Raw genomic sequence first — 23,697 nt, forward strand, 5'->3', positions numbered from 1 at the left:
TGTGTGTGTGTTTGTGTGTGTGTGTGTTTGTGTGTTTGCATGACTTTTTATGGTTAGGAAAGTGCTAGTGAAATGCACTGAAAAGTGTGGGTTGCATGAATAATGGGAAGACTTGTAAACACTCTGAAAGTAAATTAGGAGGAATGTTTTTGTCATGTAACCATGCTGTAAACAAATCAGTAAAGACTAAACATCGTCTGAACACCATGTAAGCTTTGTGCAAGCAAATCAGGACCAATGCTGAATACACAGGTCATCTGAAGGGCCATTTATTTATATATGGAGTGGTATTACCTTGTGTCCAAGCCTTTTGGAAGGATGTATAATTCACCCTACAAAAATTAACTAAGCTGAAATTCTGTACACAAGTATCTGGGAATTTTCTCAGTGTATTTCTATGTGTAATTGCTGAGAGGTAAGCCTCACTGGGTTAAATAAGGCTTGCTTGCTAGTACATGTACATACGCTTACAGCCTTAGTGAGATGTCACATATCATCTACACCTTTATTCTTCTTCTTAGGTTTTATAAAGGATTGTATTATGGCAGGCAGATCCTAACTGAAATATTGGGAACAAACCCAGTTTCCATTTTTAGGTGTACAGAGTCCAGCTCACAGTGCTTTTGAATAATTTTGTGTCCTATCAAAACTCATGGAAAGGTAACTATAACCCTGTCTCTCAATTGTATGAATAATCGCATCTATTTATTTAATTTTGGAACACACTCACACACAGAGACAACTTATAAAAAAAATGTGCAGGCAGAAATGCTACATTTGCTATTGTGGCCTTCACTTATCCTTTTCTGATGTTAGTTTTCTGGCAAGAATATACTTAATTTATTTATTATGGTGACTTTTATCACCATAGCTATATGTGCATATTCATTATTGTTCTTCTTTTGATTAAGAGAACCTTCTCAAATAAAAACAAACACAAAGAGGTCCCCAAAGGCCACATCATAACTCAGGGATAGCCTTCTAGAAGTTGTTGGGACTACAACTCCCATGATCCCCTGACCAGAGACCATTCTGGCTGTGCCTAAGGGGAATTTGCATCCAACAATATCTGGAGGGCCACAAGTTCCTACAAAGACTCTCCTCCCTGAAAGAGAGGGGAGTGGTTGTGGGCGGGAGCCTGAACACCGCCCCTAGCAGGGGGCGTAGCCCCCTGCCTCTAGCTCACCTGGCTGGCGCTCACGCCCCCCTGGTGGCCGTCCAACCAGGTGCCGTGGGGGGGGGGCATGTCCAGCAGCCTTGATGCTGCAGCGTCAGCCTCTCCCCGGCCTCATTTCTCTTCGTCGTCCTGTGCGAGTCTGCTGCAGTCGTGAGCAGAGGATCCATGGTTCCCCTTCCTTCCCTCCTCCGTGGTTACAAAGCATGGATCCACATGGATCCTCAGGATTTTTGCATTGGGCTACTCCAAACTCACTGTCAGATCACATGTCTGTGGCCGCAGCATGAACCACAAAATCATATATCCACTATTTCGTTTAGAATATTTTTTTCTTGTTTTCCTCCTCTAAAAACTACGTGTGTGTTATAGTCTGGTGCGTGTTAGAGAGCGAAAAATACGGTATATGGTAAAGGATAAAGAAATGGGTCCCCAAACACATGTTTGGGTGAAGAGTGGGTCCTGGGTCTGAAAGGTTTGAAAATATGTGGTCTAGAAAGTATGCAGGCAATTTCTGAAGCTCAGGTGGTGATGCTGTTGAGGAGGATTCAGAATTTCTAGCAGGTAGACTGAGTGGGGGAAGATATACCTGAAGGGCTGTCACATAATAAGGGGCAAAGACTTGGGGTTGTATCCTATGTTAGTCATGCTCAAAGGAGATCTACTGAAATTAATGAGCATCATTAGCAAGCCCATAAATTTCAACAGGTCTTCTCTTGGTATAACTTAGTTGGATGCAGTCCTCCTTCTCTGCCTCTCCAGAAAGCAGTACTAGAATAGGCTTAATTTATAGGAGGATATATTTTGATAGAATATTGGGAGAAATATATTGGATTATGTTCAACAACAGTGCAATGATTTCTCATTGCACAGTGGAACATCCTCCCCTCTCCTCCTCCGCTGCACTCATCTCTAAATCTCTTCTGGGGGTCCCCTCAGCCCCCTGGAGCAGATTTGGGGGTGGTGTGCCCATGGGCAGAGGAGTGGGGGGAAATGCTATCATGCTAGCACTAATAATTGAGTTTTATTTAGCTGAATACTGGTTCCTGACAGTAAGAGCAGTTTGACAATGGAATCAGTTACCAAGGACCACTGTGAGCTCTCCCTCACTTGAGGTCTTCAAACAGAGGACATCTGCAAAACCACACACACACACACACACACACACACCTAGTTTATTGGCTCCAACAGAAGGCTTCTTTCAAACTTAATATCAGCAGGAGAGAACCCTACAGGTAGGGAAGGCCTCTGTGGGTGCATGTGCATATTGACAACACCCTGGTATACACAAAGAGAACTGTGAATGCTTCTCCCACAGTTTACCACTGGGGAGGTGAGGAAAGACCATCTTCAGGAATGGGGAATGAAGTCTTCAGAAGAAAGAGACTGTCATCGTCTTCTTGCTGACCCTATCCTTTAAACAATTTTTTATTTTTATTTTTGCATCAACTCTGGGGTGATAATGTTACTGTTAAATTATGCAGCCTGAGGCTTAGCTTGGAGATAAACAGAAGGAGAAGCGGGGGGGGGGGGGGGTGGAGATGGGGGGGGGGACTCCACTCTAAGCCATCTCAGATGTCTGATGATAAAGGCAAAAGCCAAGGACTTAAAAAGCATTTGTTGCCTATTCCGAACTCTGCTAATAATACAAAACCCTGATTGAAACAGTTTGTGGTTTGAGGTATGACATAAACGAAAAGATATTTCCCGAAAATCAAGGTGCTGCTTGAGCTCTTCCAAATGGAAACGAGAAGGAGGAAGTCTATCTGGTAAGGTTTTTCTTCAAAGGTCACTGATGCAAAACACATTAAGACCCAGGAAAGATGTGCAACACCATCCAGTAGGTATCTTATCTAAGCAAGAAGTTTCCATTTGAAGTGCGGGGGAAACTGAGAGCATGTTAATTAGAAGTTAGTAAGGAACTGAAGAGAGGGACTGTGGTGAGGTCAGTGAGATATAATAAAATGGCTGGGAAGCTGGAAGCCATCCAGGGAGCATCTGAAGATAGCCATCATGTGCTGAAAGTGGAAATCATACAGACAGGAAGAAGAATGACAGAGACAATGGTTGTGTTCACACTTCCCTTAGTGATACCAGGATAAGTACAACTAAGGATGGGGGAGAAATTCAATGCAGTTCACCAGACAGACGTACCAAATCAACATTTTTTGAAACAACATGTGGACTGAAACACAGCTGTTCTTGAATAGTCACACTTATCTATATTTTGCAATGCACATATACATTTATATGTGCCCTTTACCCACCCACACACACATAACTTCGTAAAGCGTGCATACAAATGCATATATTAATGAAAACAATATATGAAAAAGTATTTTAGCAGGGGAAATGGCTTTGAAAAAAATGTATATTAGGCAAAAATGCAGATAAAATATGTATAGTAAGAGAAAGGCACACAAAAAACATAGATGAATTTTCATGAGGACTTTAAGGGTTTTTTAAAAAAAATATTTTACAAAGTGATGTAGAAATGTGAAGAACTGAATTTAAGATTGGAAAAATGAAGCAATGAGAGAAACTGATATTGACATATTTGTCTAACTCTAAATACAGTGGTTTATGGCTGTGAAAGAATCTCTTCGTTTCAATTTCATCTCAAATGTGTATGTATGTCAGAGAGAGAGAGAGAGAGAGAGAGAGAGAGAGAGAGAGAATCTTCCTATATACATAAAATTGTAAGGCTGTTGTCATGCTGCAGTTCACATGACCACCAGCAGGACACACCAACTCCAGCATGATGACAGAATGGCAGGCAGGCAGGAAGGCAGGCAGGCTGGCAGGCAAGCAAGCAACCAGTGTGAGTGCAGGCAGCCCATGTGAACTATTTAATGGAAAAGGGAGTTGTTTCACAAGTGTGGTTTGGCAAGTCTAGGGGTACTCCATATATGTCACTAGAGGCCCAAGTGACACTCCTGTGGTCAGGAGTGATTTTCAGTAGCACCAGCTGCAACTGTTTGTGGACCACAGCAGCCTGACCACAGCACCCCATGCTTTGGTAACCTCAAGACTTGATTGTTGTAACATGCTTCATGCAGAGCTGCCCTTGTATCTGGTCTGGAGGCTAAAACTAGAAAAGAATACAGTGGCCAGATTGTTCAGAGGAGCATCAAAATGCAGTCAAACCTCGGAACTTGAACATAATCCATTCTGGAAGGACGTTCGACTTTGAAACGTTCGAGTTTCGAGGCGCAGCTTCTGATTGGCTCTTGCACTTATCAGAAGCTGCATTGGACGTTCGTCTTCTGAGGAACATTAAAAAAATGGACCATTTTCGACGTTCAGGAGCTGAAGCATTCAGCAATGGAGCAGTTCGAGAACCAAGTTTTGACTGTATTTACATAACCAGCTAATATTCTGCAGTTCTACATGTGCTCTCCTGGGAGTAAGTACCATTGAACACAGTGCAACTTGCATAGTCATGCATAGAATTGTGACAGAAAAAAGCAAATAAGTCAATGTCCATACCGAATGTCCATACCGAAGATAGCAGTTCGATCAATGTCCATACCGAGGCTAGCAGTTCGATCCTATACATGTGTACACAAAAGTAAACCCCACTATAGTCAATGGTGTCTACTCCCAGATATGTGGACTGCAATCCTATATAGGCCCCAATGAGCTGAATAGGACCTGGGAAAAGGTGAGCATAGGACTGCAACCTAAGATTGTTGACTTAATTCCATTTTTAAACCTGTACCAAAGGAGCTTGCTTTTCAGGGATGCAAATATAGAAACAACTGCATCAAGGACTTAGCTGCTAAATATTTTCTAATTCTGTTGCTATTGTTTGTTGATCCTACCACCATCTGCCACAGAAAATGGCATGATATAACAGTGATTTCTCTCCTGGGCAAAGTTCCTGGAGCCTGGAGCATTTCAGGCCTTTCTGCCTGAGCCAAAGTTGCAGCTCTGAGCCTTTGATGTCTGCTGCAAAGGCATCCAAGGACAGTGTTTTGAGACTTTTGAATCTGTGTGAACACGGAAACTAACCTTAAGACTCCAGGATTGGGAAAATGTTTTCAGTGCAATAGTGGCACGACAAGTTTGTGTTTTCATTGAGAAAGACTTGGGAGGCCTAGAGAGTAAGGCATGGGGAAACAGCGGCATAGCTAGCCGCTCAGGTGCCCTGTGCGACACATGCGTCCTGCAGCCAGGGGCGGGGTGAGCCACCCATGGGGGCAGGATGCACTGCATGGGGCCTCTCCGCCACCTCCCCCTCAGCTGTGGGGTGGCTGAGGGAGGGCGGTGGGTAGACGCAAGCCCCACGCTGCCGTTTCAGGCAGCGCAGAGCCTGCAGGTGCCCAAGCCGCCACATCACTCCCAGGGGAGATGCGTGGCTCAGGCATGCTGTAGGCCCCATGGTAAGTGCTGGCCCCCGCGGTGTGGCGCCCAGTGCCAGTCACATTCCGTTCTGTTTGTTGAGTGAGCTAAAAAGTTTTGTGAGCCCAATTTTTTGTAGTTTTGTCACCCCCCCTCCTTTAGTGATGACACCTGGGGTGACCGGCACCACTGGCACCCCCTTCTTCCACCACTGGGTGGAAGGTACTGCAGTATTAGGAGAGCTAGAGCAAAATTAAAAAGAGAGGGAGCAAGAACAAAGCCCTGTTTCACACCTCTATCTATAACAACAGGGTCTGACACCTCGTCCCCCGGGGTTATTCTTATACGACAGGTATTATTTGAATAAAGCTTTTTAATCAGGCAAAGTAACCTAGGATCTAGGCCCAATGACTCCAGTTTGGACCATAACAGCCCCCTATCGACTGAATCAAAAGCAGCCTTAAGATCTAAAAAGGCCACATATAGGCCTTCTTTATGGTGCCGTGAGTACTTGGGGGCTAAATGGGATAACACTAAAAAGTCCTTATGAAAATTCATTGGTATTTGTAGTGTGATTTTGGGGGGGGGGCAGATCATTTTTTAAACCTTTTTATTTCCCTTTTTGTATTTTATTTTCATTAATATGTGCATATGTATGCACACTTTATCCTAGTATATGCATTTTTGTGACACATTACTTGGCTGGAAAATTGCAAAATTCAGAGAGGTGCAAACATTGAGGGATGGCTATGTTCCGTTTGTTTCAGAGAGTGAGAATTAGGAAGGTTTGCCTTTAAGTGTGCACTGTATCGGATTTCTCTCCCATCCCTATATTGGAGGACCATTTCCTCTATTTCTATAGCACCTTTACAAAGTAACTTTTGCATACATTTTAAAAAGACTCGATGGGTCATGCCCCAAGGAACATACATTCTAGCATCGTAATAGTGCAGCTATCCCAAGTCTAGGTAGTGCTTGTTGACAGAGGCATATGAGACAATAAATGTTTTCTGGTCCACAACAAGCAGACAACAGATGCATTTTTTAAAAAAGCATGGCAGTTACTGATATCACAGCCAAAATTTCAGATTATGGAGGCCACAGTGTGTAAATTTATATGTCCCAAGTGATGCAGCTGCATCCTAAATTCAAGCGCACAGTCTTGTGCAGGCAGTGAAACTTAACTTCTTCAACAAGAAAACTTTACCAAAGAGAATCTCCAGATGCTGTAGTTTAGCCATTGCTTTGTTCCCACGGTTCCAGCAAGATTTGAAGCTTGTGTTGGTTTGTCTTCCCATCTGATTACTAAGATAGTTAATTAGCCAGCTCTCAGCTGCAAGGCTGATGGCAGTGACACAATTACTTTAATCAACTTAAAAAAACCAAACATTTTTGAGTTGGCTTACCTGTAACAGCAAGTTCTCAACATCATAATCCAGCTGCTGCATTTAAATTGTTGACTGAGATGTATCAGGATGCACTTCATCACTGGAACTTCCCAGGTCATCTCGTTCCAACTAATTACTAAGGGATTCCGAGGGTTCTTCAGCCACAAGGACACTCACGCTACGGCTGCCAGAGAAATGCTGCCTTTCTTTTTCTCTTCTTTACACATCTGGGCCAGATTTATGTTCAGAGTCGAGTGAAATGATCTCATGCACTTGGAGTCATAGGATCACAGAGTTGGAAGGGGTCTTCTAAGGCCATCTATTCCATCCCCCTGCTTGATTCCAAAAATCTTGAGCTAGAGAGTCCTCAATACAGGGTGGTTCAGCTCCTAAAGGAAGGTCTCAAATGAGGGACACTCTGCCACCAGGTTATTGGTTCCATTGCTGAGCGGCTCTTATAATTTCTCCAAGTGTTCAGCCTAAATCTGCCCTCTTTCAGCTTAAACCCATTTGATCTAGTTCTGCCCTTTGAGGCAGAAGGAACCAAGTCTGTTGCCCTCTCCTATGTGCCAGCCCTTCAGGTACTTGAAGAATGTGATCGTGTTCCCTCTCAGTTTTCTCTTCTGCAGGCTAAACATACCCAGTTCTTTCAAACTTTCCTCATGGAACTTGTTTTCCATACCCCAAATATCTTTGGTGTTCTCCTCTGAACACATTCCAATTTGTCTATGTCCTTCTTAAAATGTGACAACCAAAAATGCCCACAGTACTTCAGATGCAGACTAAACTGAAATTATTACTTCCGTGACTTGGAAGCAGTAGCTCTAAGGACGCAATCTAAAATTGCTTTAGCTTGCAGCTGCATCACACTGTTAACTCATGTTGTGCTCGTGGACCACTACAATCCTAATATCCAAGCATTAAACTTGTATGTTTGATTTGTTGTTGTTGTTGTTGTTGTTGTGTAAGTGCAGGACTTTACACTTCTCTCTCTTGAATTTCATTCATTTTAGTTTCAGCGTAGTTTTCTATTCTACCAAGGTCACTTTGAATTTCATTCTTAAAATTCTGGATTCACTGCTTTGAATTGCATCCCTGCATTTATCCCCCTAGTAGGGAAGTGTGGAGGATGGTGGCAAAGAACAGGGCTGCATCTACACAGCTATTTTAAAAAAAGGCTCCGGAAACGCTCTGGGGGAAAACAGTTTTAAAGCTCACAATGGAAAATTTTATAGAGTTCTGATTTCAGCTCTACAGTGCCATCAGGTGTCACCGTGTTATAACGCCTTTACAATGTTTTATTTTTACTAATATCGCTGAGTCCCATGACTTTTCAGTGGTGGCACTCCATTTGGGAGTATTCTGCCCAGAAATACTCTGCTTGGGACCATCACTGTCTGTTTTTAGGTGCCAGACAAAAGCATTCTTATTTACCCAGGCTTATGGTTTTTAATTGGGAGGGTAGTTAGATGTGTCAGTAGCTCCTATTCTGCTCAACCTTTAAGTGGAGTGGGCAGAACTTGTTCCTTTTAAATGGATTGTCAGGTGCAAGCAGTGCAGTTATTTAACTATTTTATTATGCATTTTGTGTTTTTTATATTATAATTTTATGTTGTGAACCACCCTGACATCTATGGGTATAGAGAGCTATACAAATTTTAATAATAATAGTGGTGGTGGTGTTACATGGTCACAGCCAGGAGCTCTGCTCCATATAAATGTATCTTGCGATGTATGAAAATATATTAGTTTGAGGTTTGCCATTATTTCTCTTCTTTTTGTTGCAAGGTTACTAGTGTAAAGTTCTGTGGTCAATGCACACTGAACTCTCCTACTCCTGCAGATACAGAGATACTGGGTTTCAAGGAGATGGGATGTTAGGCTTCAATCCTGCACAGACCTCACTTGGAAGAAAGCCACGTTGAACATTATGACTTTCTTCCAAGTAAGCATGCATTGAGTTGCATTGTTATTAACTTATTACATGTTTATCCCACCTTTCCTCAAAGCAGGCCAAGAAGGCATTCACAGTCTCCTCCCCTTCCCCCATTTTATCCTCACAAAATATGTTAAGCCAAAGGATGGTGACTGATCCAGGACTACTCAGTGTACTTCATGAAGGATATGGCCATCAGTGGCTGCTAATGTTCTGTGTCACAAGTTGAAAGAGGGCTGCTGTGCTCAGGTTCTGCTATGGGCTTCCCCAAGTAGTCATCTGATCAGCCACTGTGAGGACAGGCTGCTGTACCAGATTGGCCTTTGGTGTGATCCAGCAGGACTCTTACTTAGCTCTTATTAAATCACTGCGCAGTGTACTTCAGCGTTGATCAGCGAAGTCCAGCAGACCTCAAGGGAAGCCACAGAGATGCATTTGACGTGTTAAGCACAGATTAAAGGAAGCTGTGCAGACATTATTTCATTTCACATTTCACATTATTACCTGGCTGGCAAGTGAAAGGCGCTTCAATAAGATTCCTTTAATGGTTGTGAGTTTTGCATAAAATATGCCTATATTACGGAAAGGCAGGGAGATTGTCACACCCCAGGGACTCCCCAAAATTGCAGTTGCTTCAGGGCCCCTAATCTGTCCCACCTAGAAATATAGCCATCCTGGAAAGGCAGAAAATTATTTCAGTCTGGCTAACATTAATGTGCAGGCTATTTGCTTTCCTCTTAATTGCCTAATTAATTCATTCCCCTCTGCAAGTTTGTGATCATCGTCCAACATTTCAGTTGGAGTTTGTTTAGCTAGTGACAAAAGATTAGAACTGATAGATGGAAATGCATGTGAAGTGGCTTTGATAATCGCAGATTTAGAACAGGTTGATGTTTCAGTGGTGGAAATCCTTCCTGGGGATGCCCTCCATATTCTTTCTACTTAATTTCACTTGCTTCATGCCATCTATTGTACGAAGGGATCCATATGTTCAAACTTTTCCATTTAATTGCCATGGAAATTTGATAATTTCATCCTAAAGGAAAGTGGAGGAAAACTCAGGAAGAGCTCCAATTACTTCAAGGGGGGGTGTAATCTTGATTAAAGCACTTCCCCCATGGAAAGAGGGACCTCCTGAACTTTGCGAAGAGCTGACTGCAGAGAAGCTTATCAACCCCCACCCTTTTTAGGGCCCGAATAACGGTACAGATTTATTATTCTAGATGTTGTTTCCCCTGCCCACAACCAACCCTGTCCCAGTAGTCCTGAAATGTAAGCACCTCACAAAAGCACCTCAAAACCTGTCAAAGTTGCTGAATAGGATTTATATTGTTTTCTTTCTAGAACATTTACTACTTACTTATTTAAAGGCTTTTTATGAACCGCTTAATATTTCAATAACCTCCAAGTTGTGTATAGTATTATATAAAAACCATACAATGTATCATCAAAGAATTAAAACAAAAAGATAACCTCAAACCAGTAAAACAGGAGTATAAAAACACATAAAGGGATGTAAACATGTAAACCCAGGTCAGGAAAAGCCTAGGCAAATAGTAAGTCTTCACAAGATGTCTGAAGCAACTGAGAGTTGTTAAATGGCAGAGAGAATAGCATTCCCCAATCCAGAGGCAATAGCAGAAAATATCCATTTCCAAGTCGCTGCCCTATGATTTGTTGCACATCATCCCAATCTTGGAGCGGTACAAGATTCCAAGAGTTCCAGGCACTTACCCAGGGTTCATGTTTCCTTTTTAGAATGAGGGATATCGGAGACTGAGGCGTCTTTATGATATGTGCTTTATTTACACATATATACAACCTGAGTCTATGATGGAGGGGCTCACAAGCATTGACACCCTAAAAGGGTCTTGTTTCTTCCACAGCAGCAACCCTGGATTCAAACTGAAATCAAACATTGCCCTTTCTCTCCACTTGCTGCTTTCCCCTCTATCTCACTTCAGTGCAGCTTTTGATTCTAAACTCTGGCTTTGTCTGTTGAGGAAAGGAGCCCCCCCCACCCCCCACTTTCCATCTCGTACACAGCCTCTTTTGTTCCCCCATAATGGCTCGTCATCCAGGCTATCACCTCACCAGGAGGCCAGCCTGGCGATTCCAAGAATTAGAAGACATGGTTAAATTTTAACACTTGAATTCATAACAATATTCTCTATGGCATGGTCCCATAAGTGGAATTTCCCAAGATGGTCTATTAGCTCTTACAGGGCGGGTGCTTCTCAAACACCAAAAGGCTTTTCTGAACAGGGAAATTTGTGCAAACATGCTGGCAAAACTATTACCACCAGTCACAGTAGGGCTGGTTCTAGATTTGATGGGGCCCTTAATGTGTACATAGGCCCAACTCACACAGAAGCAACCCTACTATGAAACTGAAAGTTGGGTTGGTCATTACTGGCTGTTATCTTTGAGGTGTGGAAGATAGATGTGACCTCAGGAGCACAATTTGTTGGGAAGATTGCAAAGAAAATCCTGTAGATTGGGGATGGGAAAAGTTTTCGGCACAAGGGCCACATTCCCTTCTGAGCAACCCTCCCAGGGCCACATGCCAATGGTAGTCAGGGCCAGAGGCAGAAGTGGGTGGAGCAACAAATGGAAATGTAAGAGCTCCCTTTCCCCCTCACCTATATGGCCCCTGTCTCTGAATATGTGAACCTAGGTCTCTGCATCAACACAGATTGTGGGATGGCCATCTGTCATGAATGCTTCAGTTGAGATTCCTGCATTGCTGGGGGTTGGACTAGATGACCCTCAGGGTCCCTTCCAGCTCCTCAATTCTACAATTCTATTGTGCTCTAATCATATTTAGGGAATGCAGATATTGTACAGATGCCCTCTCCAGATGGTTTGGACTACAATGGCCCTGCTGGGTGGGTTTGATGAGACTTGTTGCCCAAATCATCTGGGGTGATGTTTGGTGAACGTTGTTCTACAGGATGGTGGAAAAACAAAAATGCAAGGCATGGTTTTTCAAAATGGGTGGGTGGGTGGGGTATTGTTTTCATTTGTTACTATGCTATGAATTTTTGTGTTTTTATATTGTAAACCACCCTGTGATCCTTGGATGAAGAGCAGTAAAGAAATAAAATAAATAAAATAATAAATTTAATTATGAGGCTTTTGTTTTCGGAGCAGGGAACCTAGGTTCAAACTACTTCCTCTATGCTTAGAAGAATGCATAGGGAGGAATCGCCCAATTCCAATTCCATAACACCAAAAGTATAAGGGACGTGTCCCCACAGATCACCACACCCTCTGCTGCATGGTTGGTCTGGATGAACAGGTACTGAGGGTGGCTGTACATGTGTAGGACTGGGAATCCTTACTGGCCAAACTGTATGCACATAGGAGTCTTCCTTGTGATGAGAAACCCTGATTGGCCAGACTACATACACGTAGGGCTTGTTAAATATAATTGTTTAATTGTATATTGTTTAATTGAAAACAATATACAATTAAACAATTATATTTAACAAGCCCTACGTGTAACAAGCCCTAATTGTATATTGAAATGGAAAGTAACTCTGTGGTTACTCTGTGGTTACTATGGAAAGTAACACCAGTGCGGTGTAGTGGTTAAGAGCAGTAGTCTCATAATCTGGGGAACCGGGTTCGTGTCTCTGCTCCTCCACATGCAGCTGCTGGGTGACCTTGGGCCAGTCACACTTCTTTGAAGTCTCTCAGCCCCACTCACCTCACAGAGTGTTTGTTGTGGGGGAGGAAGGGAAAGGAGATTGTTAGCCACTTTGAGACTCCTTAAAGGGAGTGAAAGGCGGGATATCAAATCCAAACTCTTCTTCTTCTTCTTCTTCTGCTAAAGGTTTAACATTGGATAATTCCACTGAAGCTAAGCAAGACCAGCTGAGTGCTTAACAGCTGATAATTAACTTAGAATGTATCTCTGCCAGCTCTCGTGATGTACAGTAATACCTCATGTTACGTTTGCTTCAGGTTGCGCATTTTCAGGTTGTGTCCCACAGCGACCCGGAAGTACCGGAAATGGTTACTTCCGGGTTTCGCTGCTCGCGCATGCGCAGACACCCAAAATGACGTCACGCGCATGCGCAGAAGCAGTGAATTGCAACCTGCACATGCGCAGACGCAGGTTGCGTTCTTTTCAGGTTGTGAACAGGCCTCCGGAACGGATCCCGTTCGCAACCAGAGGTACCACTGTATTTAACTTAGATCACATGGGGTATTCAGTTGCAAATTTCCATTTTGTGTGATTTCATCATTGTTCTCTTTCTGAAGCAGTTGGGTAGAAAGGTATGCAAATGATTTTCTCTAGGAATACATTCTTAGGCTGTAATGGAGGCTGCGGCAGAGGCAGAGCTTTGTTTTCAGCTCTGGATGAAGTACTTCCCTATATCTAAGATGCTGTACCTGTGCTTGGAGAAGCACGAGATATTATGCAACTATTTGGATGCAACTTTAATGTTTTGAGTGTCTGTTTTAGAACAAGTTCTGTTAGTAAAGCTTTGGAACCATATTTTTGGACTGGACAATGTTTATTTCAAGAAGAGTAGTTGTTATGCATCCTATTACTTCCATATGCACAATATTAATAATTGCAATAGAGGTTTTCCTCACATTTAGGAATCCTGATTGGCCCAAAGTTACCAACTTTCCTCCAGTTTTCCCAGGACATGTTAATCTGTAATTTCCAGGATGCCCCCTGGACCAGTTTAAAAAAAAAAAAAAAATGGGTGCTCCATTGGCTACCTTCCAATCTTCCAATCCTGGAGGCTGATCCGAGGAACAAGTTACATAGAAAACAAGCAATTTCTCATTTGAGTTGCTTGAGAACTCTCAGGTGGACACCATCTGGGTTCAGATATTTGTCAGCCTTTATTTTGTCCATTAGGGACACGGGTGGCGCTGTGGGTTAAACCACAGAGCCTAGGACTTGCCAATCAGAAGGTCGGCGGTTCGAATCCCCACGACGGGGTGAGCTCCTGTAGCTCGGTCCCTGCTCCTGCCAACCTAGCAGTTCGAAAGCACGTCAGAGTGCAAGTAGATAAATAGGTACTGCTCTGGCAGGAAGATAAACGGCGTTTCCGTGCGCTGCTCTGGTTTGCCAGAAGCAGCTTAGTCATGCTGGCCACATGACCCGGAAGCTGTACTCCGGCTCCCTTGGCCAATAAAGCGAGATGAGCTCTGCAACCCCAGAGTCGGCCACGACTAGACCTAATGGTCAGGGGTCCCTTTACCTTTATTTTGTCCATTAGGCCTAGAACTTCATCTCTCATCCACTATCCACCTCAGTTCCTTAGACTCAGAGACTTCCCATTATGTAGTTCAGTCTCTTTTCTCTATCGAGCACACCTTTCTGTGGATCTGATCTATCCCACCGGGTGAAGTTGCAATTCAGGTTTGATATGTAAGCAAAAACTTTTAAAAGGGTGGCAATTTAATCTCACTTCCACCCTGATGCAGGGATGGCATTGCCCACTGCACCTAAGGGCAACCTGCTGTCTTAGGAGATGACAGGCAGATGAGGTGGCACAGACACCTTTGTTCTCCAACACCTTGCCACCACTCCCATTCCCCAGCATCAGCCACCTGAGATAGCTGCCTCATTCTGCCTAATGATAGGGCTGACCCTAGCAGCTGTGTTGGTTGGACTGGCAGTGGCATGGACAGGAGCAGCTGACCCTTTCAGCTGTATTAGGCTAGGCACTGCAAAACAACATTAGCATTGGGAACACACTGCCAATGAACAGGATGCTGCTTTTCACTAAATTTGCCAAGGGACTTCTCCCAGATTTTGGAACTTGCTTCCTAGGGAAGCTAGACTGGCTTCCTCCTTGCTGTCCTTTTGCCGGCAGGTGAAGCTCTTGTTCCAACAGGCTTTGAAGAACTGAGTGCTTTTCATTAAAGGGCTGGTGTCGTGCTGTTTTTATTGTAATTACTGGTATGTTTAAAGCAGATTTTATATGTCTGTAATTTGAATTCTATCAATGTTTAATAGCATTTTAATGACTGATTCTTCTGTTTTTAGCAGTCCTTATTTTTTATCTGTATGTTGCCTTGAGTCCCATCAGGGGAAAAGTCAGGGTATGTATAAATAAATAAATAGTCTGTAGGGTTGTAAATTTAGAAATAATTACTGTAATTTAAATAGAAGTATAATACATCATTTATGGATGCAAATTTCTAAAACAATCACCGTCATTTGAACAGAAGTACAGTACATTTCATCCTTGCAGAGGAGACGATGGTCTGTGTGCCTTCTTAGTCTGCCATCCAGGAAACCATGGTTGATGGGCAACTTCAAGGCCCCTCCTCCTGCTCACCCTCCTTATAACTCTATATCTTTAACCCAGACTTTGACTGCATAGCCTTCCAAAGAGAAGACAGTCCAATGACAGCTCTTCCAATAAACACCTGCCTTCTACAAAGTAGGACACACAGCCACCATCATAGGCAGGGAGGTTCCTGCAGAAAAGATCCACATGAGTTCTTAATAAGCACCTTGAACGTGCTTAACTTTGACTGGGTCATGGCCAAATTTGAAACAATTTTGAACCTATTAGCAAGCAAGATTTCCATCGCCCATAACTCAGCCCTGTAGGGAAGGCATTTGGTTCCGTCAATAAGCAGTAGTAATTTGAGGCCTGCCAGGGTTTCTTGCTTGTAAAGACGTGGGTTTTTGTTTTGTTTTGTTTTGTTTTGTTTTGTTTTGTTTTAAATACAGATGTGAATTCTCCCTTTACCCTCCTTTGGACCCAAGGCTAGCATACTATGAGCCCTCTGGAGCTCAGACCACTTCTAGGGATAGCTCCCCCACCCCTCCCTGGACTTGATTATTTCATTGACAGCAGTCAATATCTCCCTGCATAGGAATGCATTTACTTATAGGCACATAAGTAATTCATTTATAAAATTGAATTATCCGACTAAGGGAGATTGTATGTTTTGATTGTGTAGCAGTACTTCTGAAACTGACTTAAAATTGATAAAAGCCAGATGGGAAGCGGAAACGGTCCATTTCATGACTCTTTAAACGTTTAAATTTCTTAACCCTTGGACTTTGAAAATTTCCCTCCAAAAGTTAAGAGTGTAGTGTGGAAGCAATTTGTTGAAAGGGTTCGTGGTATGCAAAACAGGTAATAAGCACTTAACAACAGTGTGTTGTGGAAATCGGGGAAGGGGGGTATTAAGTCTTTACCCCCTGGCTAAAATTAATCTCTTTATTGGGTGGGTGGAGGAGGTATTCTGAAAAGGAAGATGTCTGTCCAGAGAGGTATTTGTGCTGGCAAAAAAGTGTGGGGGGGGGAGAGTTAGACTAAAATGTTGGGGGTGCCACTTCCATGGAGGTCTCCAGGCCAATAATTCAACAATGGAAGAAGTGTTGTGAAGGCAGAAACTGTTTTTTGCAGTGTGGAAGGCAGTTTGGAAAAGGATTGTGGGACAATAGGCATTGGATAGGAGAGGGTGCACAGGTATATTTCTGAAAAATCAGACCCAGACAACCATATTTGATCCAGATAGTTTTTTTGGTGTTACTTTTTCTGTCAAAAGAAGAATAAGAATGGGCTGATTCCCTGTTGATTGATTGCCAGAACAGTTTAGAAAAATGAAAGAGGCTGGATAATGCCCAATAGCAGGGTTGAATAATACACACACACACACACACACACACACACACACACACACACACAGCCTTGCTGGGTCAGGCCCAATAGGGCTGGCCTTGTGATGAGGCAAAATGAGGCAGCTGCCTCAGGTGGCAGATGGTGAGGTGCGGGGAGGGAATGCAGTTGTGAGTGCCATGTGGTGTGCGCTGTACCCTCTGTGCTAACCTGCTGCCCTCCAGTGCAGTGGAAGGCCTCCAGTGTAGTTTTGTCCTTCACCTCGGGCAGCAAAATGTCTTGAGCTGGCTATGCGGCCAAAGGTCTATATAGTTCAGTGTGCTGTTCACACAGTGGCCAATCAGATGCCTGTGGGAAGTCCATAGGTACTACCTAAATGTCACAGCAGTGCTCTCTGCACTTGGGATTTACAGCAAGCAGTATTCACTGCCACTGGTCATGCAGGTAGAACACAGGTGTGAGATGCTGTTTTAGACACTTCTGTAATGAGTATTATGGGGGGGGGGGTTAACTGTAAAGATACTGGATATATATTGGATATTTATAGCGGACTGTGTTTTATCTCCTTTTTTCATTGTGCTATTGAATGGTGATGGCCTTGGCTGAGCAATCAAGATTTGGATTTCAGAAAGGGACCATTAGTTTTGATGTATTTATATGTATTCTGGGTTTTTTCTGGAAAACAAAACCATGCAAAAAGAGGAGGAGGTAGGGCTGCCATTAGCTCAATATCTTTTGGGGTGTCCTGGTTTTTACTTTTTGAAATATGATAACCCGAGGAGGAGCTGCTTCTGGCTTCTTGCTCACTAGCTCTTGCCTTTTCCAAGAATGAACATACCAACTGCTCTCACCCACACAAAAAAACACCTGGGACTGGCACAGTCAACAGGTGAGGTAGAATCATATTTCCACGATAGAGCACATGATTTGCACATCAAAAGCTCTAGGTTCAAGTTCAAGCACCACCATCTCTAAGTCAGACTTGGCAAGTCTTTTGTAGAAATTAATATTGCACAGTTCAAAGCAACTGGAAGCATAAGAACTGCCTCCTTTTGGAAATGACTCATTGTCCAGGCCCTTAAATATATTATTCAAACTTTTACTGGCAGAATTCTTCAAAACAAAACATAAGCATCATAGACAGAGCCGAAATATCCATGCAATGTATTGTGCTGTCCGGTACAGGGGTGGCATCTTACAAAATATGAAATAATCCGAACAGACATATAAACAAAGGTCTCTCTCTCTCTCTCTCTCTCTCTCTCTCTCTCTCTCTCTCTCTTTCTCTCTCTCTCTCTCTCCACAGCCTGCATTCCAGCCTCCATTGCCCTTAGCCTTTTTACTCTCCTTTCTGGAGAACTTCATTTACATCCTTCTACAGCCACCACCCTTCCAAGATGACGGATTTGCAACTCAATACCTTAGTTACCTGATCTAAGGTTATAACAGTTTAGAGTAACAGAAAACAACCAACAGTTATTCATTAAGGAGCTCAGAGTCCTTTAGAAAACAACTGTGGATAAACCCCAAAGTGAGCAACACACATTTAGCCATTATCAATTTTAAACCTTCATTAATTCATATACATTTTCAATTTCTGTGTCAATTAACGAAGTCTCCTATTGGAAGGGATGCAGGTGGCGCTGTGGGTTAAAGCCTCAGCGCCTAGGGCTTGCCGATCGAAAGGTCGGCGGTTCGAATACCTGCGGCGGGGTGCGCTCCCGCTGCTCGGTCCCAGCGCCTGCCAACCTAGCAGTTCGAAAGCACCTCCAGGTGCAAGTAGATAAATAGGGACCGCTTACCAGTGGGAAGGTAAACGGCGTTTCCGTGTGCGGCTCTGGCTCTGGCTCTGGCTCTGGCTCTGGCTCTGGCTCTGGCTCTGGCTCTGGCTCTGGCTCTGGCCAGAGCAGCGATGTCACGCTGGCCACGTGACCCGGAAGTGTCTCCGGACAGCGCTGGCCCCTGGCCTCTTAAGTGAGATGGGAGCACAACCCCAGAGTCTGTCAAGACTGGCCCGTACGGGCAGGGGTACCTTTACCTTTACCTTACCTATTGGAAACCCTGGATTGCCACTATCAGTCAATGTGTAGACAATACTAATCCTGATTTACCAATAGTTTCACTTGGTACAAAGCAGCTTTCTATGTTCCTTACTTGGGTAATGCAGTAAAACAAGGGTGGGGGAAACTGCAGCCTTCCAGGTGCTGCTGGGAGTGCAACTTCCATCATCCCTGTTGACCAGGTTCAGACTGATGGGAGGTCACAGATTGCCTGCAGTAAAGAGAATGTCCTCACCTGTTGTTATATCTATACTGATATATAAAAAATTGTGTATCACTGTCCTTGTATTGATTTCCTGTGCATTCTAGAAACTGCCATTTGTCCCCGTGCTCTCAGCTGAAGATGGGTATCTTTCATGTGTCAAGAACACAGTTTGTAGAACTGTATTAAGCTTCCTAATGCATTTGCCTTCAGTCAGAACAGGGTCGCCTTTTTCCAGTTTGGAGAAACAAAATCTATCAACAATGCCGTGTTTAAGATTTTGTCCTTCCTGCTCTATTCATATTTTCCAAAACAGTTTTCAATTTTCCTTCTTCCAGCCATTGCCAAAAAATATATTTTGGCAGACAGCAGGATAAATTGCATAGCAGACACAGGGAAATCATTTGTTTTTATCTTGAGGCATTAGAGAAAAGCCGATAATTTTTGATCACTTGCAAACATGTTATGAACCATGCTGACATCCAGCGTGCTCATCGCAACGTCTCTTCATTTTATCTAAACTTTTCTGACAATGCACTCTGATGTTTGGCATAACAGGGAAGAAATTAAAGAGGATAGATTGCTCCTGACTAGGACTGGATTTCTAAAGCCAATTGCTCAATTTGTATAAAGTAATTGCATATGTTATTGCTATATACTATTATTATTTTTGAAATCATTGTGAAACAAAGGCAACTTGCAGTTGTAAACAGCTGTCAAGCATCACTGCTCTTACTCTAAAGCAGGCAGATGGAACCTGGTGCCCACCAGATGTTGACAGATCACGACTCCCATCAGTCCTGACTGTTGGCCATGCTGGCTGGGGCTGATGGGAGTTGGAGTACAGTAAGACCTGGAGAGACACAGTTTCATCTCTCATGTACTAAAGATATACAGTAATAGTCATATCAACATTATAAGTATCATTACCTGCCCTTCACCCTTAGGTCTCAGGGGTGGTTGCAACTGTTTAAGATGCAACTAATTTCATTTTGGGTTAAACATAATGCTATTGCAAAATATGGTCTGAAGCTCAACATCAAAAAAACAAAGATCATAGTCACTGGTCCCATCACCTCCTGGCAAATAGAAGGGGAAGAAATGGAGGCAGTGAGAGATTTTACTTTCTTGGGCTCCATTATAACTGCAGATGGTGACAGCAGTCACAAAATTAAAAGACGCCTGCTTCTTGGGAGAAAAGCAATGACAAACCTAGACAGCATCTTAAAAAGCAGAAACATCACCTTGCCAACAAAGGTCCATATAGTTAAAGCTATGGTTTCCCTGTAGTGATGTATGGAAGTGAGAGCTGGACCATAAAGAAGGCTGATCACTGAAGAATTGATGCTTTTGAATTATGATGCTGGAGGAGACTCTTGAGAGTCCCATGGACAGCAAGAAGATCAAACCTATCCATTCTTAAGGAAATCAGCCCTGAGTGCTGACTGGAAGGACAGATCCTGAAGCTGAGGCTCCAATACTTTGGCCACCTCATGAGAAGAGAAGACTCCCTGGAAAAGACCCTGATGTTGGAAAAGATGGAGGGCACAAGGAGAAGGGGATGACAGAGGACGAGATGGTTGGACAGTATTCTCGAAGCTACCAGCATGAGTATGACCAAACTGTGGAAGGCAGTGGAAGACAGGAGTTTCTTGCGTGCTCTGGTCCATGGGGTCATAAAGAGTCGGACATGACTAAATGACTTAACAACAACAATTGCAAAATCTAGAGAAATAAAAACAGCTTTCAGGGGAAAATTGTCATTTTCTCCTCCTTCTACCTTGTCTAAGAAATGGTAAATCTACCCAGTACACATAGGTTTCATTGTGTCATACCCTCCAACTATGTTTCATCATGCCACACCCTCCAGCATTTCTCCAATGAAAATAGAGACATCCATGTTCAATGGAATACTAAGCTTGTATTGGGATTGCCACTTTAGTTGCTCAAAATTAATGCCAAAGAACCATGCACTTTGGGTTCTTTATTGCCCCTTTTTGATTTTATCTGCAGGGATTTGCAATCAATTGTTCTCTTATAGTGGAAATAAAGGTTCAGAAACTCTTCTAAGCTCTAGTCCAGACTCTGCCAGCTTGGCACTCTCAAATGGTTTTTGAATTTCAGCTTCCATTAGCCCCAGTGAGTACATAATGGCTGGGGTTGATGGAGGTCACTGTCCATAACATTAAATATTAAACATAAAAAACCCATCCCAGAAATAACAAAAAACCCCAAAAAGTTGCGGTCCAAAACACTAAATTCTAAATATAAAATAACAAGACACCAGATACTAAGATTATAAATACTAAATACCAAGACATAAAATACAAAAAAATAGTCTTTAAGTGGTTTACAAAAATAGCAAGTGTGTGTGCAATGAATCTGTAAAACCACAGTAGAATATTATAGAAAACTGCAGTTCAATAATATTAGCTATCTTGTTATTACAGCAGCTCTCACACTATTAACTAGCTAGGACAACCTTTGCCAGTGCTGGCTGGGGCTGATGAAAATTGCAGCCTAAAATACAGAGAGCACCAGGTTGGCAAAGGCTGTTCCAGTCAAGGGTGCTCAGAGAGAGGGGAAGATATTGAGAGCAGAAAAATGGTTGTTTGCATCCCATAGTTGCTCCTGGTAATATTGCAACTTCTTTTCACATAGCTAGAGCAGGCTGCATGTTTACATCCTTTGCAATAGTAACATTTCTTTTTCTTTCTTTTATGTGGGTGGGGGTATACAAACAAGCAAAAAAAAAATATCATAAAGGAATAACAAGAGTATGCTTTCTCACTGTTTTCTTTTTTCTGTTTGAAATATTTTTTATTTGATTTTACAAGTGTAAAGTTATAACAATACCAAATGTATATCCATATTTAAATATTTCTCTGAATCTCCTGACTTCCCACCATGGGTCCTATTGGCAACTGCATATTATTTCATAATCCATGGTATTATGCCATACTGTCCATAGTATTTATTACAAGTGTTATTAAAATCCTGCTAATGTTTCCATCTGCTTACAGTGGTCACTTTCTCACTGTTTTCAAACAAGACAGCTGGCAGTACTTGGAGTAAAAAGTACCAACTCATACACCTTGACAAAGGTAGCTCAGTTAATGGAAAGTTTATTGAGAGACATGCAGTAGAGTGTCTTTAATCATCAGTCTCAATGAGTACACATTAAGGTGGGTTATACCAAGTCAAACCATTGATCCAACTAGCTTCACTGACTAGCAAAGACTCTCCAGCGTTTCAGACAGGGGCATTCCCAAGCTTACTTGGAGATGTCAAGGAATGACATGCAAATCAGATGCTCTACCACTGAGAGACAACGCTTCAAATGGTAGCCAATCTCAGTCACCTGAATGACTTGCCAGATTTCCTTAAATATCCATGGGTATGTTGGGGAGATAAGGCAAGCCAAACTTCCTGGGGAAAAGGGCAAATGCTCTTGCACTTATTCCAGAAACCACCAGCCACAGGCATGGACAAAACCAGTAGTTTCTTCTTCTTCTTTTTACCCAGGAAGCAAAACAAATTGGTTCTAAGCCTCAGCAGAACCACCAGCCTCTTTTCCCAGAAAGCAAACAGTAGGTATCAACTTTTGGAGAATACTTTGTACAGTCCTATGGTTTTCTGCTATACACTGTTAATCACAGCTCTTTTTAACTCTACCACCCCCAAATAAAAACCACCATCAGCAACAAAATGCTCACAAGTTATCTCTCTCTTTCTATAACTATGTCTTCATTGCACAACCACTTTACTCATGGTGCAGAAACATTCATTGACTCTATGCCTTCATTTATCCTCATTCTCTGCACACATTTCTTAGTAATGCCCACTAGGTGGCAGACGAATACATTTAATTGACAAAGGTCTATACTGTAGGTGATATAACAATATTATTTTGTGATTTTCAGGTATCAAAAAATCGTTTATCACAGCTAGTGCAGTTCTCCAGAAATTTAGGATTAATAGGCCAAAAAAGGAAAATAGAAAAGCAAAGGAAGTAAATTTGCATTGATCAAACCACAAGGCCTGTTCTCAATCTATGCAGTTTTGTCTGTATAATGCAACTGCTTGATAACTGCAGTGCAATTTCAAGAGGTAACATCAAACCCCACATTTGGGAGTCCTGGACTGCCTAAACCAAAATGGACCAATAAATGGAATAGTAATCCCCAATCCCAATTGTTCTGATGTTTATTTCTGAATGTATATAAGGCACCACATGCACACTTCAGCACCAATTATCAAATCTTCAGTTCATTACCAATGTGCAGATATGCATGAATACAACTCAGCAAGAGAACAACTTTGTTGTGATTGTGCATCCAGTTGCATCCAGATTCTTTTGTGCTATGTTTTACTAATTGGCAGGGGTGCCTGTCTGTGTGTGCACCAATAAAACAAAATGAAATGCCTCATACAATTATACCTATGATTGTATCAGAATTGCTTCTTCTTTTTGGCAGTGTTTTCTCAGTAGGCATAAGGGTAAGTGAAACAGTTTTGCCGAAATATGTCAAGGAACTTGAGGAACAGAGATCTATGACGTATTCTGTTTGCTTCAGTTCTGGAGTTAATTGGAGTGAAATTCATCAATCTAAACCAGAATTCCTTCTTTCAAAGATGTGTTTATTAAATTTTCAAAAACAGCAACATAAAAACAAGATGAACAACAAAGAAACAAAGAACAACAACAGCTGTGTGAAGCACGTTATCGCAGTTAAAATAAGCAGAAGATTCAACGAACGTTTGCAGAAGTAATGAAACAGATTCCTAAAAGGGACACTTTTGGCAGTAAGAACCACACATTGATACGGTGGCCTCGCCCCATAGACTCATATGGTGTTTGTGGGGCTATACAGCATGCTTTTCTTTTTCTTTTTATGAAAATAAATAGATACCATACAGCATCAAAATTGTTTTGTTTTTCAATCCCCATTAAAGCCAACCTAAACAAGTGAGTCTCTG

General features: G+C 42.5%; 1 long non-coding RNA gene across 1 annotated transcript in view; it reads left to right on the top strand.

The window, feature by feature from the left end:
* Window positions 1–17,964, top strand: part of LOC307207706 — a 37,669-nt gene extending 19,705 nt beyond the window's left edge. The window contains exon 5 of the long non-coding RNA XR_013834772.1: window positions 17,762–17,964. This is a non-coding gene — a long non-coding RNA (uncharacterized lncRNA). The remainder of the gene's footprint in view (window positions 1–17,761) is intronic.
* The last annotated feature ends 5,733 nt before the right edge of the window (window positions 17,965–23,697 follow it).

The sequence above is a fragment of the Podarcis cretensis genome (genome assembly GCF_951804945.1).
Source record: "Podarcis cretensis genome assembly, chromosome: Z".
Classification (NCBI taxonomy): Eukaryota; Metazoa; Chordata; class Lepidosauria; order Squamata; family Lacertidae; genus Podarcis; species Podarcis cretensis.